The 19197-nt window shown below is 38.4% G+C and overlaps 1 long non-coding RNA gene across 3 annotated transcripts in view; it reads left to right on the top strand.

Moving 5' to 3' along the window:
* Positions 1 to 19197, top strand: part of LOC112647197 (uncharacterized) — a 77229-nt gene that overhangs the window by 1960 nt on the left and 56072 nt on the right. For 2 of the 3 annotated variants that reach the window (XR_003128179.3, XR_007407853.1), the window contains 2 exons: positions 3968 to 4158; positions 9098 to 9133. This is a non-coding gene — a long non-coding RNA (uncharacterized LOC112647197). The remainder of the gene's footprint in view (positions 1 to 3967; positions 4159 to 9097; positions 9134 to 19197) is intronic. The other variant, XR_004811422.2, reaches the window with a different exon arrangement.

Here is a 19197-nt window from a genome sequence, read left to right as displayed (position 1 = left end):
TCAAGTTTGGTTGTTATTACTTGCAAATTCCCAACTAATACCAAGAAGCCATGTGTAGGTGATAATTGCGGGTGTTTGGAGTGAATGGACTCCCTGAAGGAATAGGAAGGACCTGGAAGGGAACAGAGAAGGTGCAGTGAGAATGAGAATGAATGGAAAATCAAGCTGGGGCAGGGGTGGGGGCATGGGAATTGAGGTGAGACTGGAGGGACAGGTGGCTAGCCCACTCAAATACTGGAGTGGCCAGTGAGAATGAGATCGAAGGAAAGCCCACTGAACTTAGTTTTTAATTTTAATTAAAGCTTTTAATTAAAAAAAAAAGCTTTTAGTTAAGATTAGCTTCTCTTTTTTGGCATTACCACCGGTAATTTTAAAGATACCTACCATCCTCCACAGATTACCTGTAATGAAATCTCTTTTTAAAACTTTTTGGAACTTGGCAAATGGTGTTTCCTCCTTTAGTTCTTAAGAACACACATGTTCAGTGTCTGTGTTTAATTTAGAATTGTTGGGCAAGGGATTGACTGCATTAAATCTACATTGGTTATGGCTCAAATAGTCTGATCTTTTAATGGTGAGTTTACTGATCTGGGCTGAGTCAGTGTTGAGTTTAGGAACCAGCTTAGAAACAGCTGGAAGGAACATCATCGTGGCCACTACAAAAGATAGAAGGGGGTATTTCAGGCAGCTCCAGGAAGGCTAGCATGCAGACCTTCGGGCAAAGGAGTGACCCTAGTCAGATTGAAGTGTGGCCCAGAAGAATGGAGCTGATGGGAGATAGGCTTCTCTGAGGGTGGAAAAAGACTCCGAACAAGTGAATTGAGTACGTTGTAGTTGATGGCAACCAAGTAACAAAGTAGCAAATTGTCTAGCTTTTTAAACACCAGACTTGATGTAAATAAGGGTGAAACGCCTTATGGAAAGTAAAACTGAGGGTCGGCAAAACACACATTAAGAAACATAGGATACTCCTTACTCCCTGTGCTCCCTTTTGTTGTTGTTATTGTGTGGTTCCATGTATTTGTATTTGATAAGGAGATGAACTGATTTGTTCTGAAAAGTGTTTGTGTGTGTGTGTGTGTTTTAGGATAAATAGTAGTTTTATTCTTGCCCAGATTTACATTTCTGCAGGCCTAAATCACTGTGTCTTCTACTAGCCAAAAGAGTCACACAGGCCTTCTAGAAGCACTGACTGAGGCTCTGGATGAGAAAAACTCAAAGATGTCCACTAATAGTACTAGAGGCACCTCAAGGGCAGCCCCGGTGGCACAGCGGTTTGGTGCCGCCTACAGCCCAGGGCGTGATCCTGGGGACCCTGGATCGAGTCCCACATCGGGCTCCCTGCATGGAGCCTGCTTCTCCCTCTGCCTGTGTCTCTGCGCCTCTCTCTGTCTTTTTTTTTTTTTTTTTTTTTTTTTTAAATTTTTATTTATTTATGATAGTCACAGAGAGAGAGAGAGGCGCAGAGACACAGGCAGAGGGAGAAGCAGGCTCCATGCACCAGGAGCCCGATGTGGGATTCGATCCCGGGTCTCCAGGATCACGCCCTGGGCCAAAGGCAGGCGCCAAACCTCTGCGCCACCCAGGGATCCCCCTCTCTCTGTCTTTATGAATAAATAAACAAAATCTAAAAAAAAAAAAAAAAAGAGGCACCTCAAGTCCTTCTGAGCTTCAGCCGTGATCAGAAGGTAGAAAACTGCATCCTCAATTTCTCTGTAACGTATCGAGACCTATTTGGACAGAAGATTGAGGCATGTAACTTCAAGTGCTCATAGAAAACGTGAGTTTCAATTAGAACTGCATATCCCCTCCTGAACTGCATCGTCCTTAGGATAAAAGGCACCATTGCCATTATCCCCAGATTCTTTTTCTGTTGTTTTTCGGCCCTAAATTAATTACAAAGGAAACTCTCAAAATCTTCTGCCAAGATTACTTCCAAGAAAGTGATAGACCCATATTTACCCCCTACCAGGCAAATGATTAACTGATTATTATCCTGGGATTAACTCTCCTGTTGCCAGTTTGGCCTTCGCTTGTGTATGGCAAATGCCTGTCAATCCTGAGAGTAAGGGGGATGACGATGAGCTTGCTACCTAAAGGCCAGGTAGTTACCATATATAAAATTGTTTAAAGAAGTCACTGGAAACATGAGGAGTTTAACATCTAACATTGGTGGATGTGGCCACTCAAATGACAATTTTAAAAATTAGCACTACAGAAAAGTGCTTCCTGACAAATTTGGTGAAGGGAACATAAATACAAAGCAGCATCTGTTATGGTTAAAAGTGGGGAAAATGTATACATTTATACAAGCAGGACACAAAAGAAAGTAGCCAAACTGAGGAAGGTGATTATTAGAGTGGTGGGCATCTAGATAATTTTTTAAAAATTCTTGTTGATGTTATAGTATTATGAGTATAGCAAATTTAAAGTAACCAAAGTTGATGGATTTACAGCAAGTGATGGTTTTTTGCTTGAACTACAATAAAAACATCTTAACCTAAACCATGCACATAATCACTGAATCAGAGTGGCCCAAATCCAGATTCTTTGAGCCAAGCAGTTATATGGGGTGATGGATTGGTGAGGCCTCACATCCTAGGATAAGAGCCAAGAGAGCTCAGAAGGGGTAATAGGATCACTTAAGTGATCTTTCTTTCTCCATAAAGGAGGGCTAATAGCTAAATTCTAAAACTGGGCTGCTCAGAAGTTACAGGAGTACTAGGTTTGCAGCTAGTTACAAAGAGAAAAAAATAAATACACGTCAATTTCTTCTGGGAAACAGTCCATGAAGATAAACAATAACGATGGTCTGGTGATGATAAATTGTGCATAGAAAATTGATCAGAAGAAAATGAAATTTGTTTATAGAAGGAGATGGGTCTAACTTACTGGAGGTATACATGTTCTGCAAAAGCAATTAGAATTGGAGTCCTTGAAAGAAGGCCAACTCAGCTAGAAAGCAGGAAGTTTCACTTCCCTCCACGTAATGATGTAGATAAAAATATGGACATTCTATGCCTGTCTGTTTCCAATGAACATTCGTTTTGCATATTAAACTTCAAGAAGACACAGCAGTGACTTCTGAAAATCACAAAGGCTCTAGTTGAGTAGACGCAGATGGCTGTAGCAGTCCTCGATGTATGCTGAAATTTTGAGGTCTAAATTAATCTAGTGGTGAAAAGCTCAGACTTAGGAGTCATATAGATTTGGGCTTAAATTCTACTTGTTACTATCTGCATGATCGTGGGCAATGTGCTTCAACTCTCTGAGTCTCTTTCCTCATCAGTAGAGTGGGGGTATGAATACTCTCTTTGAGATCACTGTGTAGTATTGAATGAAATCTACTCAAGATAGTTTAAGAAGAAAGGAGAAATAATTGTAAGGATATGGGTGTCTTACGAACCCCTAAGGACAGGAAGTGTAGTGGGCCTCATAAACAAATGAATCTGGGAACTGAAATACAGTCTGGCACTGATGTGACTTCTGAGTCAATTAAGGCCAAATGGTCTTTGTATCATTCTTCATTCTCTCCAAAGACTTGAAAATGGATCCAACATGGCCTCTCCAGTAGAACATTTATTGGTTATAACGTTTAACACAGACCAACTTGGTGATCTATATACAACTACAAATTCTTACCAGAACGAATTTCACTGGCACAGTTTACCTAATGTCAGGTCTGAAGTCAACTGTGACCTGGTAGATAAGGATCTTGTCATATGAAGGTCAACCCCTTCATGGAATGTTAACAGTAAAGGTGTGGGAGCAAATAGAAAAGGATAGGTTTCTCTATAACTGAAACTTGACTTGTTGAGCATCAAGTGAGATAATGTACGTGAGGAATAGGGCCTGGCATGCAGCTCAAGAAATGGGAGACTGTGAAATAATACAGCTGATAGACAAGGGCCATTAAATCTCATCCACTGAATCTTTTGAAATTGTATTTTCTTGCACTTATCATCAGAAAAGGAAGCTCACAGAAACATTATCATCTCATGTCTCTGAATAATTTCTTTCGTGACTGAAGTGGCCACTATGAAAAGGACCTACCTCAGCAGCTCATGTTACTGTGATCAAGTTCTGCCCAGCTGGTGAACACTCCCGTCCTGCCTTCCATCTCTGCAGTCCCTTTGGAGCTTTCCATAGGTGTTTAATGTGAGTAGATGCCTGTTTGAAAATCTAGCTAGCAGGGGCATTTGGGTGGTCCAGTGGTTGAGCATCTGCCTTTGGCTCAAGTCATGATCCCAGGGTCCTGGGATCGAGTCCTGCCACGGGCTCCCTGCAGGAAGCCTGCTTCTCCCTCTGTCTGTGTCTCTGCCTCTCTGTGTGTCTCGCATGAATAAATAAATAATATCTTTTTTTTTAAAGCTAGCTAGCAAAATGACTAAATTATTTGGACATTTTCCTTGAGTTTATATAAAAGGCATATAGCTATTGACTAACTTTTTTTCTGACATGACTCTCTCTTCTTTCATTGATTTTTTAAAAATTTTTATTTATTTATGATAGTCACAGAGAGAGAGAGAGAGAGAGGCAGAGACACAGGCAGAGGGAGAAGCAGGCTCCATGCACCGGGAGCCCGACGTGGGATTCGATCCCAGGTCTCCAGGATCACGCCCTGGGCCAAAGGCAGGCACCAAACCGCTGCGCCACCCAGGGATCCCTTTCATTGATTTTGATGAAATTATAGAGTACCAGAAGCAAGACATAGGGTTCAATTGAAAGCTCCACTGAAGTAGTATTTATCCTTTCTGAGCCCCTCTTCTTGGTCTGTGAGAAAGTATTCCCCAAGCAGAAAGAAGCAGTCAGTCCCCCCAAAAGCCAAGCTCAGCTGAAACACAAACTACTATCCAAGATGTGCCGTTTCATTCCTGCTTGAATTGGTTGTCTATTTTTAGAATTTAAATATCCCCTTTCATTAAAGAGACATTATGAAATAGGTATGAATGCACTTTTTCTCTCACACCTGCAGCAGTTGGGTTTTCTAGGTGGGTGCTGTCTATAAAAGAAAAATTATCCGAATAAACATGTGCTCTATAACTGATACTGCATAGTAGGTAACTTCAAAAAATTCAAAAACCCAAACACACTGAATCGTTTCTCTTTGAGATAATTTGAATGTATTATTGTGCCAATGAAAGAAATACCTTCACTTGTTGGACTGTCAGGTTTGAACAACCAAGAAATATAAAGGATGGCGAAAAGTTAACTTTTCTCTGAAAGATTTTTTAGTGATTTCATAGTGGGAGACATTACCTAACACATTTCCTTCTTTTCTTACTTGCAGCTTTCCAGAATTTACCCTTCAGGGTTAAGTTCTACTTTAGTCTAAGGTCAATATTTATTTTAGAAGCAAGTGTGCCAATGCAATTATTAGAAGACATCTCATAGAAAACCAGGACACATGAGGTATGAGAGGAAACACACACTTCACACATGTCAGTGAAATGATTATGGTTACCTCTGGTTTAGGCTGGAGAACCTGAGGGAGAGGTCCAATCTTCAACCTGGTTTGGGATAATATTAGGAAACTATATTTGCCCTGCCTGGACCCAATCCACTCCAGTGCAGACTTCCTGAAACTGCCCAAATGGCCTTGTTAGACTGGACTTAGCAGGCCCTCCACTGCTAGGGAGTAAAGATACGGTTTCATGGTGGGCACATCACATCTCGCTTACATGTTCAGTATTGTATGGACATTGTGGAGAACATCAGAGGTGCTCTTGTTATTAAATGGCTAGGATAAGGACAGATGGAGAGAAGGAACCAGACCTTAATCCTGATGCTCAAGTGGCCTGTTCTGGGCCTTATATCAGTGGCCACTATCTTGTCAACTCAAACTTCTTTCCCAAGCCTGACCTGTGTGTCTCACTGCCCGTTAGGTATCTCCAGTTGGAAAATCCACAGAGGTTGGCATGTCCCAAAATTGAACTCATGATGTTTCTTTCCAAATCATATACCTCCATTCACGAATGGGTTTCAGTGTCCATTCGCATGCCTAAGCCAGAAACCTGGGAGTTACTCTTAGCGATTCCTCTTCTATTTGTCTCTGTGTTTAGTTTCACTCAGGCCAGTTCTACCTCTCAGTAAACCTGTGACTTTGTGGCTTGCACTATTCTTGGGCTCTTTTAAAGTCCACCAACTAGAGTAATTTCTTAATTAAGAAATTGGTTAGTTTCCTAAAAGTGAGTCATTCAAAAAAATACAAATGAGGGAGCGCCTGAGTGGCTCAGTCAGTTGAGCATCTGCCTTCCACTCAGGTCATGATTCTGGGGTCCTGGGATGGAGCCCTGCATCTGGCTCCCTTCTCAGCAAAGTGTCTGCTTCTCCATCTGCCATTGTTCCCTGCTCGTGCTCTGTGTTTCTCTCAAGTAAGTAAATAAAATTTAAAAGTACATATAAATGAATTTTCTGTAAGAAAAGTGGCAGCATCAGAGGTATATCTATCCAAATAAGTTAGAATAGCCATATTGTAGTCATGTAAACTATAGAGAATTTCTAGAAAAATAAATGTACCAAGTATTTTTTTTTCATTAAAAAAATGTTAATGACAGTGGCCCAACAAACTACTGATTCAAGCTTCGCTATCCTCAAACTCTGATGCGCTTACAAGTTCCCTGGAGACCTTGATAAAATGCAGATTCTGATCTAGTTGGTCTGGGATAGGGCCTGAGTCTATTTATTCATGAGAGACACAGAGAGAGCAGCAGAGACATAGGCAGAGGGAGAAGCGGGCTCCCTGTGGAGAGCCTGATGCAGGACTTGATCCGGGGACCTCAGGATCCCTACCTGAGCTGAAGACAGAGGCTCAACTGCTGAGCTACCTAGGTGCTCCTGTTCATTCACATTTCAAAGAATTCTTGCCCCACATCATCTCTATCCTACTGGAGGAAGTTTCAGTCTTGGCTCTTACAGATTAGCAATAATGTGCTACTTTCCCTCTGGAAGGGAATCCCTCAGATGACCCGTTCACATTTTTTCATGGTAGGTAATAACCTCTATTTTTATACCAAGGGTAGAAGCTTCAACTTGCATGAATCCCAGTGGCATTAAGTGACATTTTACAGACATGTGAACTCTTAAAAGATTAAAAAATAAGAAAGAAAAACACCACTCTGGGAATACATGTGTTCACAGCGTGTGAACATAAAATCCCTTCAACAGCCACTGAAATGTCACTTTCCAACCTCCTTAGCCACTCTCAGTGGGAGAGAGCTTCCATTGGACAGCAAAAGACTCCGAAAACATCGTCAGGCAATACAAACCTAGTTATCCTGGACATAACACATGAGTATTTTCCCTAAGACAATTGTGAAGTTTTCCATCACTTTATTTTGAAAATGCAAAGAGTTGTAAGGGCTGATATTTCCCTAAGACAAAATTTTTATATATTTTTTACCCGGAGAAGATCATGCTATATGTACATCAGCAGCTTGCACTTTTTTCACTTAATGTTGATATTGGGCATCTTTATGGATACTATAGTTTTTAGCATATGGTTTTTGATACCTGAGTAACCCTTTTAAAAACATATTTTTATGCATTTTGAAATTGTAGTTAAAATCCTTTTGGCCTGAGGTGGAGGGTTCATATTCATTAATTGAAAAAAATTAGTCATATGACTCGGAATTACATTGGATTGCTAACACTTCTGGAATGCTCCCTCTATACCAGATACTAATACTAACTGCGTTACAAGCATTATTGCATTACATTCTGAGGCAAAATTTAATGTAGGATGTTTCAGGCTACTATGCAGAAGCAAATCGCTGCTCTGAGCTGTCTGCCAAAACCATTCTGCCTTCAGCATTGTGTTTCCTTATTTGTCCTAGCATTTACAGTGACAAAAACAAGCCTTGACTTCTTATGAAATATTAGTTCTATTTAAAACTGAATATTAACTACTTATTGCTAATGACAGGAATGAAGAGAAAAAGAGAAGACAGTCTAAAGAAAATCACTTGGATAGATGAATTAGTGGCACGTCATTTTGGCAGTGTTTCAGGCCAGCTCCATAACCAACTTTATCATTATGAAAGAATTTCAGTGGGCATTCCTGCTTAGGTGCAAGACTACTCAAGTGGAAGAGCAAGATCTAATAAAAAATGAAAAATTATTTACTTTACAGTAGTTAGGCAGGCACAGGATAGGAAGCTCTAAATGGAAATGGAAAGTTATTTGGGAGAAAGCCAGGTACTTCTGTAGGCACTGCCATGGTCATCAGATGGGTGATTTACAAGGACCAATCCCTGGTGAATGCCGAGGCCTGTTGTACCGGGTCCTTTGAATTGGTCTTCCCTCTGTTCCCTCTGGCACTAATCTAGTTCAAGTTTCTGTGATTTCTCATCTAGGCTGTTAGAGCAAACTCCCACTTGGTCTCACTCCCATGCCCGCCCTGACCCAGCTCATTTTTTACACTGGTGACAAACCCGCCTTTAAAAATGCAGATCTGACTTTGTCATTCCTCTACAAATCCTTCAGTGATGCTCTGTCAAGTACAGGGTGAATGGAGTCTCAGCACTCTTCTTGGCACACGAGTTCCCCACAGCCTGCCCTCTCTTCTCTCTTCACTCACTTTCCCCTACCCCTTGACTCTGTGCTCCAGAAATACCATGCTGCATACAGTTCCCCAAAATATACTAGGGCACTTCATTCTCAGGGGGCCATACGCCACTCTTTGCATCTGGAACCACTGGTTACTGTGGCCATCTCCAATGCATGTACTATCTGTTTTGCTTACTTATTCTCAGAACCTAGCGCAGCACTTACAATATATGTGGAATAAATGCCCCCCCCCCTTTATTTCTTCTCCTACCTCCTCTGTGTTAACTACGATACCTGTAACATGCCTCAGGTGATGCAATTTTTTTTCATCATATGACAATTTTTTATGTCCCCGTCTTCTCCTATTAGAGAGTAAAGGGGTTGAAGTTTGTAACTGAAGACAATTTCCCATTCATCTTTGTGGGGTAAGTATTTAGCACAGAGTCAGAGTTCAGTAGTTTTTTGGTTGGTTGGTTGGTTGGTTGGTTGATTGATTTTTACATGGATTTCAGTATATGACTTTTTCTTCTATGTATTTATTCATTTTCAGATAAATTCTTCTAGGTGGGATTCCCTCAGCCGAAAGGTATAAACATATTTTTGCTTCTTAATACATATGACCAGATTGCTCTCAGGATGTCACCAGTTAAGTGTTTCATTACTTCGGAATGCCAGCAGTACCATATGAATGCATTCAATATTACCACAACTTCATTTATATCTGTTGGATGGTTTTAATATTTATTATTTTAAAAAATAATCTAGTAGGATTATGTGCATGGCAAATGGCATGGCAGATTGTTTTTAGATAGATTTTTTTCAGTTTTTCTAAGCTGCTTACTTCAAAAAGAGAAAGGAAAAATCTGGAAGAGTGCAGGGAAGGAGGAACCTCCAGGGTGTGCTGGGATCACATCCAGAAATTTCAGCACATTTCTCTTCAGTGCTCCCCCACTTTCATTCTATTGGCTTATTATTTTAGCATTGGAAGTCCAACCTGCCTCGGGTTGGACTTTCAAACAGGTCACTCTTCAAAGATGAGTCGAACTTTTGTTGTATATGAGATTAATCTAGAGAAGTTATCCTTAATTAGGATGAGTAATTGAGGCAAACCCTCTTTTTCAACTTTTCCAGCTCTGGTTAGGCAGCTTTCCAACATTTTCTTGAGTTCATGGATGATTTCTGACTTTTAGACATTTTAGTTCACTGAAGTGACATTTATTTAGTAACATCGAAGTCCTCTGGGTCTGTCTTCCTCATCCTCACCTTCTAGGTCTCTGAGCCATTTGAGGTAGGAAATATACCTGAATGACAATCTCACACCCACGCTGAAAACGTACCTACTAAGTGACTAAGTTCGCATCTTTCTGAATCTGCAGAACCTGCGGTAGAGCCTCTTGCTGTTTACTTTCCTAAGAATCCCGGGATGCTAATCAAGGGTAGGGGAGGTGGGTGGAGAAAAGAGAAGCGCGGAGCAGGGGAAAGGAAGCACTCGTGGCAGCTATTGCCGTTCTCATCAGACTTTCTGTTTGGATAGCACATCACATTTGGCTGGGCCTGAAAAGCAAAATCCTCTATTTAATGAGCCAATAAAATGCCTGGAGCACCAGTGGGCTTGGGGAGGCTTGACTCTCCACTAAGCTAAAAGCCGCTAATTGAGCCCGTGTGCCAGCTGGGACCTGGAGGTTTCTACTCAAAGAGCCGTGGCTTTAACATTTTTTTTCCTTCTTCCCCTCTCATGTACAGCCAGCTTCTGATGAGGACTCCGATTCTCCCGAGAGTTAACTGCTATCACCTCAATTATTTTGATTAACCCTTAACTCTGAGAGTCTCCATTTACTGACATGCCACATTAACGGCAATACTCCCGGGTAAATGCCTGCGGGGGGACGGGATAAGCCGGGTCCGATGCCAGGACCATGAGGTTGAACCTTTTTATTTTATTTTATTTTTTTAAGCTTGAAATCGAATTGTGACTGTTTCTGCTTCAGAAACACACAAGGGAGAAGAAAAGGTTAGCAGGAAAGACCATTTCATATAATTTTAAGTTAATCTCCCCCTTCAAGTGACAAGTTTGGCTGTGAGATTGCTTTAGTGGGGATTTTTTAAAAAACAAATTGAAGGGAGTCCATTCCTCCATCGTGTGTTTAAATAATTTGCACAAGATATCTGACCCATCATTCCTGGAAGTCCCCAGTATGTGTGCCCTGAGTTAGAGTTGATTCTGCTGGGAGTTTTACATGAACTCTTTCCTGAGATTTGTGGGCTGGTGGTAGAGAATTGTCCTGCGTATTTAAGAAACTTAAAACAGCAAAACAAACAAACAAAAAACAAAACAACAACAACAAAAAACACCCACAAACCATTATTGCCTTAGTTATTCAGGCTGCTATAACAGAATGCCATGGACCGGATGCTTCTAACAACAGAAATTTATTTGAGTCCTGGAGGCTGGTAAGTCCAGGATCAAGGCACCAGCAAATTCAGTGTCTGATGAAAGAAAGCCAGAGTCCTGGTTCATAGATGACTCTCTTCTTAATGCCCTCACATTTGGAGTCTCTTTTATAAGGGTACTAATCCCATTCACCAGAGCCTAACCTTGTGATCTAATCACTTCTTTAAAGGCTCCACCTCCTAATATCATGATGATGGGTATTAGGGATTAACATATGAATGCTGAGGGTACACAAACCTTCAGTTTCCAGCAATTATGATAGACTAGCTCAACTATAATCGTGGACTTAGAAGCCTAATGTGGTTTTCTTTGAGCTTGATCCAGAACTTGGATCCTATGGTGTGAGATATGATTAAAGAAACTAATTGTCCAAAGTCACTGAGGATCTGGTAGGTTTCTCAAGGTGCATGGAAAGAAATTCAAGGAAATATTCTATAATGATTTCTTTTTTTAAAAAGATTTTTAAAATTTATTTATTAGAGAGAGAGAGAGAGAGAAACAGGCAGAGGGAGAAGCAGGCTCCATGCAGGGAGCCTGACGTGGGACTCGGTCCCAGGTCTCCAGGATCACGCCCTGGGCGGAAGGAGGAGCTAAACTGCTAAGCCATCGCAGTTGCCCTCTATAATGATTTCTATGTCAAGTTTAATACCTACTATGACTGCACATCCTCAAATTTTATATAGGCAATGGGCAAATTTAAGTCATTACAACTTAGGAAAGTACATTCTATTATAGACAAGAGCAGCTTTGTCAATCTTTTGCCATTTCTTTTGCAAAGATATTTCATACTACATTATTCTTCTTTCATTTAAAAACATCTTTAGGGCATTTGATATAATTATCTAGTATAGTTATATAGGATAAAAGGGTCTGTTTAGCATATTTTAGTCAGGAAATAATTCCCCTCTGGTCTATATTTGCACACTGTCTGTACACACAGTCCAGCCAATTGGGAAACCAACTTGAAGACTCATCTTCTAGAGGAATTTTTCCCTTCTTTTTTTTTAAAGGGGGGATGCAGAGGGAGAGGGAGAGAGAGAAGCCCAAATAAGTTCTATACCCAGCACAGAGCCCGAAGTGGGGCTCGATCTCACAACTGGAAGATCATGACCTGAGACGAAATCAAAAGTTGGACACTTAACTGACTGAGGCACCCAAGCACCTCGCTTTTGTCTCCTTCCTGTTGCCCTTTGTATCTCATTTCTTCTACATTAATCTCATTTCATTTGAGAACTAGAATTGATATTTCAGAAGAAGTTAAGAAATTAAAAATTGCAAATGAAGGAGGTAAACAGTGAATAAACGGCAAGTCATGCCTAGAAAGTCCTGCTCAGACACCCCCCCCAACCATATTTAAAGGGGTTTTGAGGCTCCTGTATGGAGCTCCTCATGTGTTCTTAATTACAAATCATTCTCATGTTTAAGGGCTTTCCTCCATAAACCAGACTCTTTTTCAAGAAGGTACACATGGCAAAACTTCGTTTGGAAATAAAAATTTCATTTGTATCCATTAAAACTTAAATTGAGGGCAGCCCAGGTGGCTCAGTGGATTAGCATCACCTTCAGCCCAGGGTATGATCCTGGAGTCCCAGGATCGAGTCCCACGTCGGGCTCCCTGCATGGCGCCTGCTTCTCCCTCTGCCTGTGTCTCTGCCTTTCTCGCTCTCTGTGTCTCTTGTGAATAAATAAAATCTTAAAAAAAAAAGAAAAAACTTAAATTGAGATCCATCACTGTTGAATAAAACTGGAATCAGTAATAGTTGATAAAATTAATATAGCCATGTATTAAAAACAATTTATTAAAGTAAGTTCCAGAGATTCACTTTAAAATTGAGAACAGATTTTCTTGGCTTTAAGTTTTGAAATCAATCCATATGCTTTAATCCTTCCACTTACCTCAATTGTTCTCAAATGTTGGTGTGCATGAATCAGAAGCAGCTGAAGGGCTTGTTAAAACCCAGATTGGTGGACCCCACTCTGAGTCCTGATTCAGTAAGGCTGGGTTAGGGCCAGAGAATTTGAATTTCTAAAAGTTCCCAGGTGTGATGGGCAAAACTCTAAAGATGTCCTACCAGGAATCCCATCCCCTGGTTATACAATTAGAATCTAGCCTGGGAACTGCTGTGGAGAGCCTTTGCAGATGGGATTCTGGTTGCTAATCAACTGACTTTAAAATAGGAGATTATCTTGGTTTATCTGGGTGGACTCAATGTAACCACATGAGCCCTTAAAAGCAAGAGGGGAGGTCAGAGAGAGTTCAAGCATGAGAAACATTCACTCTGTCCTTGCTAGCTTTGAAGATAGAGGGGGCAGTAAGCCAAGGATGTGGTTGGCTTCTGGAAACTGAGAACAGCTTCAAACACCCCAAGGAAAGAGACCTCAGTCCTACATGGAACTGAATTCTGACAACAACCTGAATGAGCTGGAAAGGGGATTCATTCCCAGAACTTCTAGAAAGAAGTGCATCCCTGATGACACCTTGATTTTGGCCTTGTGAGACTCTTAACAGAGGACCAGCTGAGCCATGCTATGCCCAGACATCTGGCCTACAGAAACTGTGAGATAATAAATTTCTGTTATTTCCATCATTAAATTGGTGATAATACGTTAGAGTGGCAATAGAAAATTAACACACATGGTAATAACGCTGCTGCTGGTCCCAGAAACACAACTGGAGAATCACTGGCTTCTTTTTTTATAAATCTTATTACCAACTTACAACTTCTAAAAAAGTTTAATCATTTGCTTTGTTTTTCTAGAGAGTAAACACTAAGGTGAAGGTTGCTATTTTTATTACTTAAAATGAAATTATATGTAAAATGTTTAGAAGAGTACCTAGCCCTTGCTGAGTGTTCAGGAATGAGTAGCTGTAATAATAACTTACATGAGTAGGTGACATTTACCTAAAATGCTCTCTGCCAGGCATTGTGCTAATTATTTACAATGAATTTGCCTCATATTAACTCAATGAGGTAGATGCAATCATTGTTCTCATTCTATAGATGTGCAAACTGAAGTTCAGAGGAACCTTGCCCAGAATCAGGCAGTGAATGAAAAATGGAGGTGATAGGTAAACACAGGCAGTTTGATTCTAGAGCCTAAACTCTTCATGGCTATTGATTTCTTATATTTTTTTTCACAGCTGATTACGCATTCATCTTGTTTACCACTCAAGCTAAACATTCCTACATAGTTCTACAAAATAATAAAGCTTAAGCTATATAATTTTGTCTTTTTCAAACTCTGCTAACATCATAAAGCATATCATTCACTGAGCCAGAATCTATTGAACAACTAACTGCATGGCAGGCTCTATGCTGGGATTGAGTTTACAGATTTGTGAGTGGTTCCTACCCCGCTGAATTTATAAAATCGGCAATCATCAAAGTATGTAGAGAAACACTATAGAGTATTCCTAGTAAAATCAGAAACAGTACATCAATGCTATAATCGTTATTATTTACCATGACACTTGTAGTTGCAATGCAACTAGATTTGCCCGAATTAGCAAATAAAAATATAGGACAGCCAGTTTAATATGAATTTCACAAAAACAAAATAATTTTTTAGTATTGATATTTGTAAAATATTGGATGGGAAATACTTAATCTATTGTTTAACTGAACAAATAATTTTTGGTCCTTTATTTTATCTGGCAGATAGACTAAAGAAAACTAAAGATATAGGACTATAATTTGCAACTAATCAACTGAAAAACTATTAGTAGCAACAGAAGATAAGTTAAATGGCGATAAAATATATAAAAGTCAATGGCTTTTGCATACACTAATCGTAATTAGTTGGAAAATGTAACAGATAATAGTACTTCTTAAGTTTGTTAAATTGAGATATATTGGACATATTATACTGCATTAGTTTTAGGTGTACAACATAATGACTTGATATATGCATATTATATGATTACCATAATAAGTTTAATTAACAACAATAACCACACATAGTTATAATTTTTTCTTGTGATGAGAACTTTTAAGATCTATTCTCTTGGCAACTTCCAAATATACAAAGCCATATTGTTAACTGTAATTATCATGCTACATATTACGTCTATAGTACCTTTTAATCTTATAACTGCAAGTTTGTACCTTTTGACCAGTTTACCCATTTCTTCCACCCCCAACCCCCAACCCTTCTTGCCTCTGGCAACACCAATCTTTTCTCTGTCTCTATGAGTTTGGTGTTTTTAGATTCCACATGTAAGTGAGATAATACAGTATTTGTCTTTCTCTGTCTTCTTTTACTTATAATGTCTCCGAGGTCCATCCATGTTGTCACAAATGGCAAGATTTCCATCTCTTTTACCCCTGAACAATATTCCATTGTGTGTGTGTGTATACACATACCACATTTTCTTTATCCATTTATCCATTAATGGGCACTTTGGTTGTTTCCATGCCTTAGCTATTGTAAATAATGTTGCCGTGAACATGGCGGTGCATACATCTCTTCAACATAGTGATTTCATTTCCTTCAGATATATACCCAGAAGTGGGACTCCTGGGTCCTATGGTAATTCTATTTTAATTTTTTGAGGAACCTTCACACTGTTTCCATAGAGGCTGAGCCAATTTACATTCCCACGAACAGTGCATAAGGGTTCTTCTGTCTTCACATCCTGGCCAACACTTGTTATTTCTTGTGTTTTTATAATAGCTATTCTAAAAGGTGTGAGGTGATATTTCATTGTGGTTTTTGATTTGCATTCCCCTGATGATCAGTGACAGTGAGCATCTTTTCAGGTAACTATTGGCTATTTGTATGATATATATCATGAAGCCATTATCAGATAGGATTTGCAAATAATTTCTTCCATTCGATAGGCTGCCTTTTTATTTTGTTGATGGTTTCCTTTGCTGTGCAGGAGTTTTTTAGTTTGATGTCCTCCCACTTGTTTCTTTTTGTTCTTGTTGCTTTTGGTGCCAAATTTAAAAAATCATTGCCAAGACCAATGTCAAAGAGCTTACTACCTATGCTTTCTACTGGCAGTTTTAGGTTGTAGATCTTATGTTCAAGTCTTTAAATTATGTTCACTTTACTGTGTGTGTGTGTGATAAAATAGTCCATTTTCATTCTTTTGAATGTGGTTGTACAGTTTTCCCAACAGCATTTATCAAAGAAACTAACCTTTCCTCATGGTATATATTCTTGGCTCCTTTATTATAAATTAAGTGACCATATATATGTGGTTTAATTTTGGGGGCTTTCAATTCTGTTCCCTTGATCTATATGTCTGTTTTATGTCCATACCATCCTGTTTTGATTAGGATATCTTTGTCATATAGTTTGAAATCAGGAATTGTGATGTCTGCAGTTTTGTTCTTTCTCAAGATTGCTTTGGCTATTTGGGATCTTTTGTAGTTCTATGTAAATTTTAGGATCCTTTATTCTTTCTGTGAAAAATGCCATTGAAATTTTGATAAAGATTGAATTGAATCTGTATATTTTTGAATACTACAGACATTTTAATATCCTTCCAATCCATGAGCATTGAATATCTCCACTTATTCATATCTTATTTCATCCATGTGTTGCAGTTTTCAATGTACAGGTCTTTCATCTCCTTGGTTAAATTTATTTCCAGGTATTTTATTTGATTCAATTGAATAGCATTGTATTTTTAATTTCACTTTCTGATAGTTTATTATTAGTATATAGAAATACAACTCATTTTTCTATATTGATTTTTTTTTTTGTATCCTGCAAACTTGCTGAATTTTTTTATTAGTCCCAACAGTTTTGTGGCATCTTTTTTTTTTTTTAATCTTTTTAACCACTTTGGCTAGGACTGCTAATACTATAAAGAAAAAAATAGTGAGCAGACATCCTCATCTTGTTCATGATCTTAGAAGAAAAGCTCTGAACTTTTCACTGTTAGAGTATGATGTTAGCTGTGAACTTATGTTATATTGACCTTTATTGTGTTGGAATATGTTCCTTGTATAGTTGGTTTGTTGAGAGTTTTTATCATGGATGTTGAAATTTGCCAAATGCTTTTTCTGCATCTGTTGAAATGATCATCCAATTTTCATCCTTTTATTTTTTTAATCAAAGTATAATTAATGTACAGTGTTAGTTTCAGATGTATAATTATTTAGCAATTCTGTATATTACTTAGTGCTCATTGGAATGAGCGTACTCTTAATCCCCTTTATCATCCATTCCCCCCATCTACCTTCCCTTTGGCAACCACCAGTTTGTTCTCTGTATATTAGAATCTATTCTGTTTGTCTCTTTTTAAAATTTGTTTTCTTTCTTAAATTCCATATATAAATGAAGTGATATGCTATTTGCTTTTCTTTGTCTATTTCATGTAGCATTATGCCCTCCAGGTCCATCCATGTTATTGCAAGTGGCAAGATCTCATTCTTTTTTATGGGTAAATAATATTTCATTGTATATGTTTACCATGTCTTTAAGCATTCATCTATAAATGGACACTGGTTTGCTTCCATAACTTGGCTATTGTAAGTAATGCTGTAATAAACATGTGGGTGCATATATCTTTTAAATTAGTGGTTTCATTTTCTTTGGGTAAATATCCAGTAGTGGAATTACTGGATCATATGGTATTTCTATTTTCAATTTTTTGAGGAAACTCCATACTGTTTTTCACAGTGGCTGCACCAGTTTGCATTCCAACCAACAGTGTGTGAGCACTCTTTGTTTGTTTGTTTGTTTGTTTACATCCTCATCAACACTTGTTATTTCTTGTCTTTTTGATGTTAGCCATTCTGACAGGTGTGAGGTGATATCTCATTGTAGTTTTGATTTACATTTCCTTGACGATTAAGGATGTTGAGCATCTTTTCATGTGTCTGTTTGCCATTGTATGTCTTCTTTGGAAAAATATCTATTAAGCTCTTCTGCCCATTTTAAGTTGTATTATTTTATTTACTTATTTTTTGTGGTGTTGAGTTGTACAAGTTCCTCATGCACTTTGGATATTAAGCCCTTATTAGATATATCCTTTGCAAATATCTTCTATTCAGTGGGTTGCCTTTCTATTTGGTTGATGAATTCCTTCACTATGCAAAAGCTTTTCATTTTGGTGTAGTCCCAGTAGTTTAATTTTGCTTTTGTTTACCTTGCTTGAGGAAACCTCTAGAAAAATGTTTCTATAGCTAATGTCAAATTACTGTCTATGTTTTCTTCTAGGAGTTTTATGATTTCAGGTCTCACATTTAGATCCTTAATCCATTTTGACTTTATTTTGGTATATGGTGTAAGAAAATGCACCAGTTTTATTCTTTTGCATGTAGCTTTCCAGTTTTCCCAGCACCATTTGTTGAAGAGACCATCTATCATTTGTTAATACACATTGTGCTACACCCTGATTAATTTGCATCCCTAGAAGACATCTCACCATGGTCATGGTGTATGATCGTTTAAATATATTGTTGAATTCAGTTTGCTAATACTTTATTGAGGGTTTTTTGCATCTGTGTTCATCAAATATTTTGGCCTGCAATTTTCTTTTCTTGTAGTGTCCTTGTCTGGTTTTGGAATCAAAATAATAATGGCCTTGTAAAATGAGTTTCTATATTTTTTGAAAGATTTTGAGAACAGTTGGTGTTAATTCTTCAAATGTTTGGTAAGGTTCACCTGTTCTGGACTTCAATTTGTTGAGAGCTTTTCCATTACTGATTCAATCTCTTTACTAGTAATTGATCTGTTCAGATTTTCTATTTCTTCATGATTCAGTTTTTGTAGGTGTGTGTTTCTAGAAATTTACTTCTAGGTTGTCCAATTTTTGGCATAAATTTATTAATAGTAGTCTCTAACAATCCCTCATATTGTGGTATCAGTTGTAATGTCTTCTTCATTTCTGAATATATCTGAGTCCCCTCTTTTTTTTTTTCTTAGTCTAACTAAAGGAGCACCTTTATTCATTTGTCTTTTCAAAAACTAGTTTAGTTTAACTTTTCTGTTGTCTTTTTTTTATCTCTAATTCAATCATTTCCACTCTGATATTTGATATGTCCTTCCTTCTATTAATTTAGGTCTTTCTTTCTTTTCTTTTCTTTCTTTTCTTTCTTTTCTTTCTTTTCTTTCTTTTCTTTCTTTCTTGTAGTATAAAGTCAGATTGTTCATTTGAGATCTTTCTTTTCTCCAAATGTAGGTGTTTATTATGAACATTCTTCTTAGAATTGCCTTTGTTGAATCATATACATTTTGGT

Source organism: Canis lupus, chromosome 32, assembly GCF_003254725.2.
Source record: "Canis lupus dingo isolate Sandy chromosome 32, ASM325472v2, whole genome shotgun sequence".
NCBI lineage: Eukaryota > Metazoa > Chordata > Mammalia > Carnivora > Canidae > Canis > Canis lupus.
Note: the sequence above shows the minus strand (reverse complement) of the source record. Positions and strands in the feature narration are given on the sequence as shown.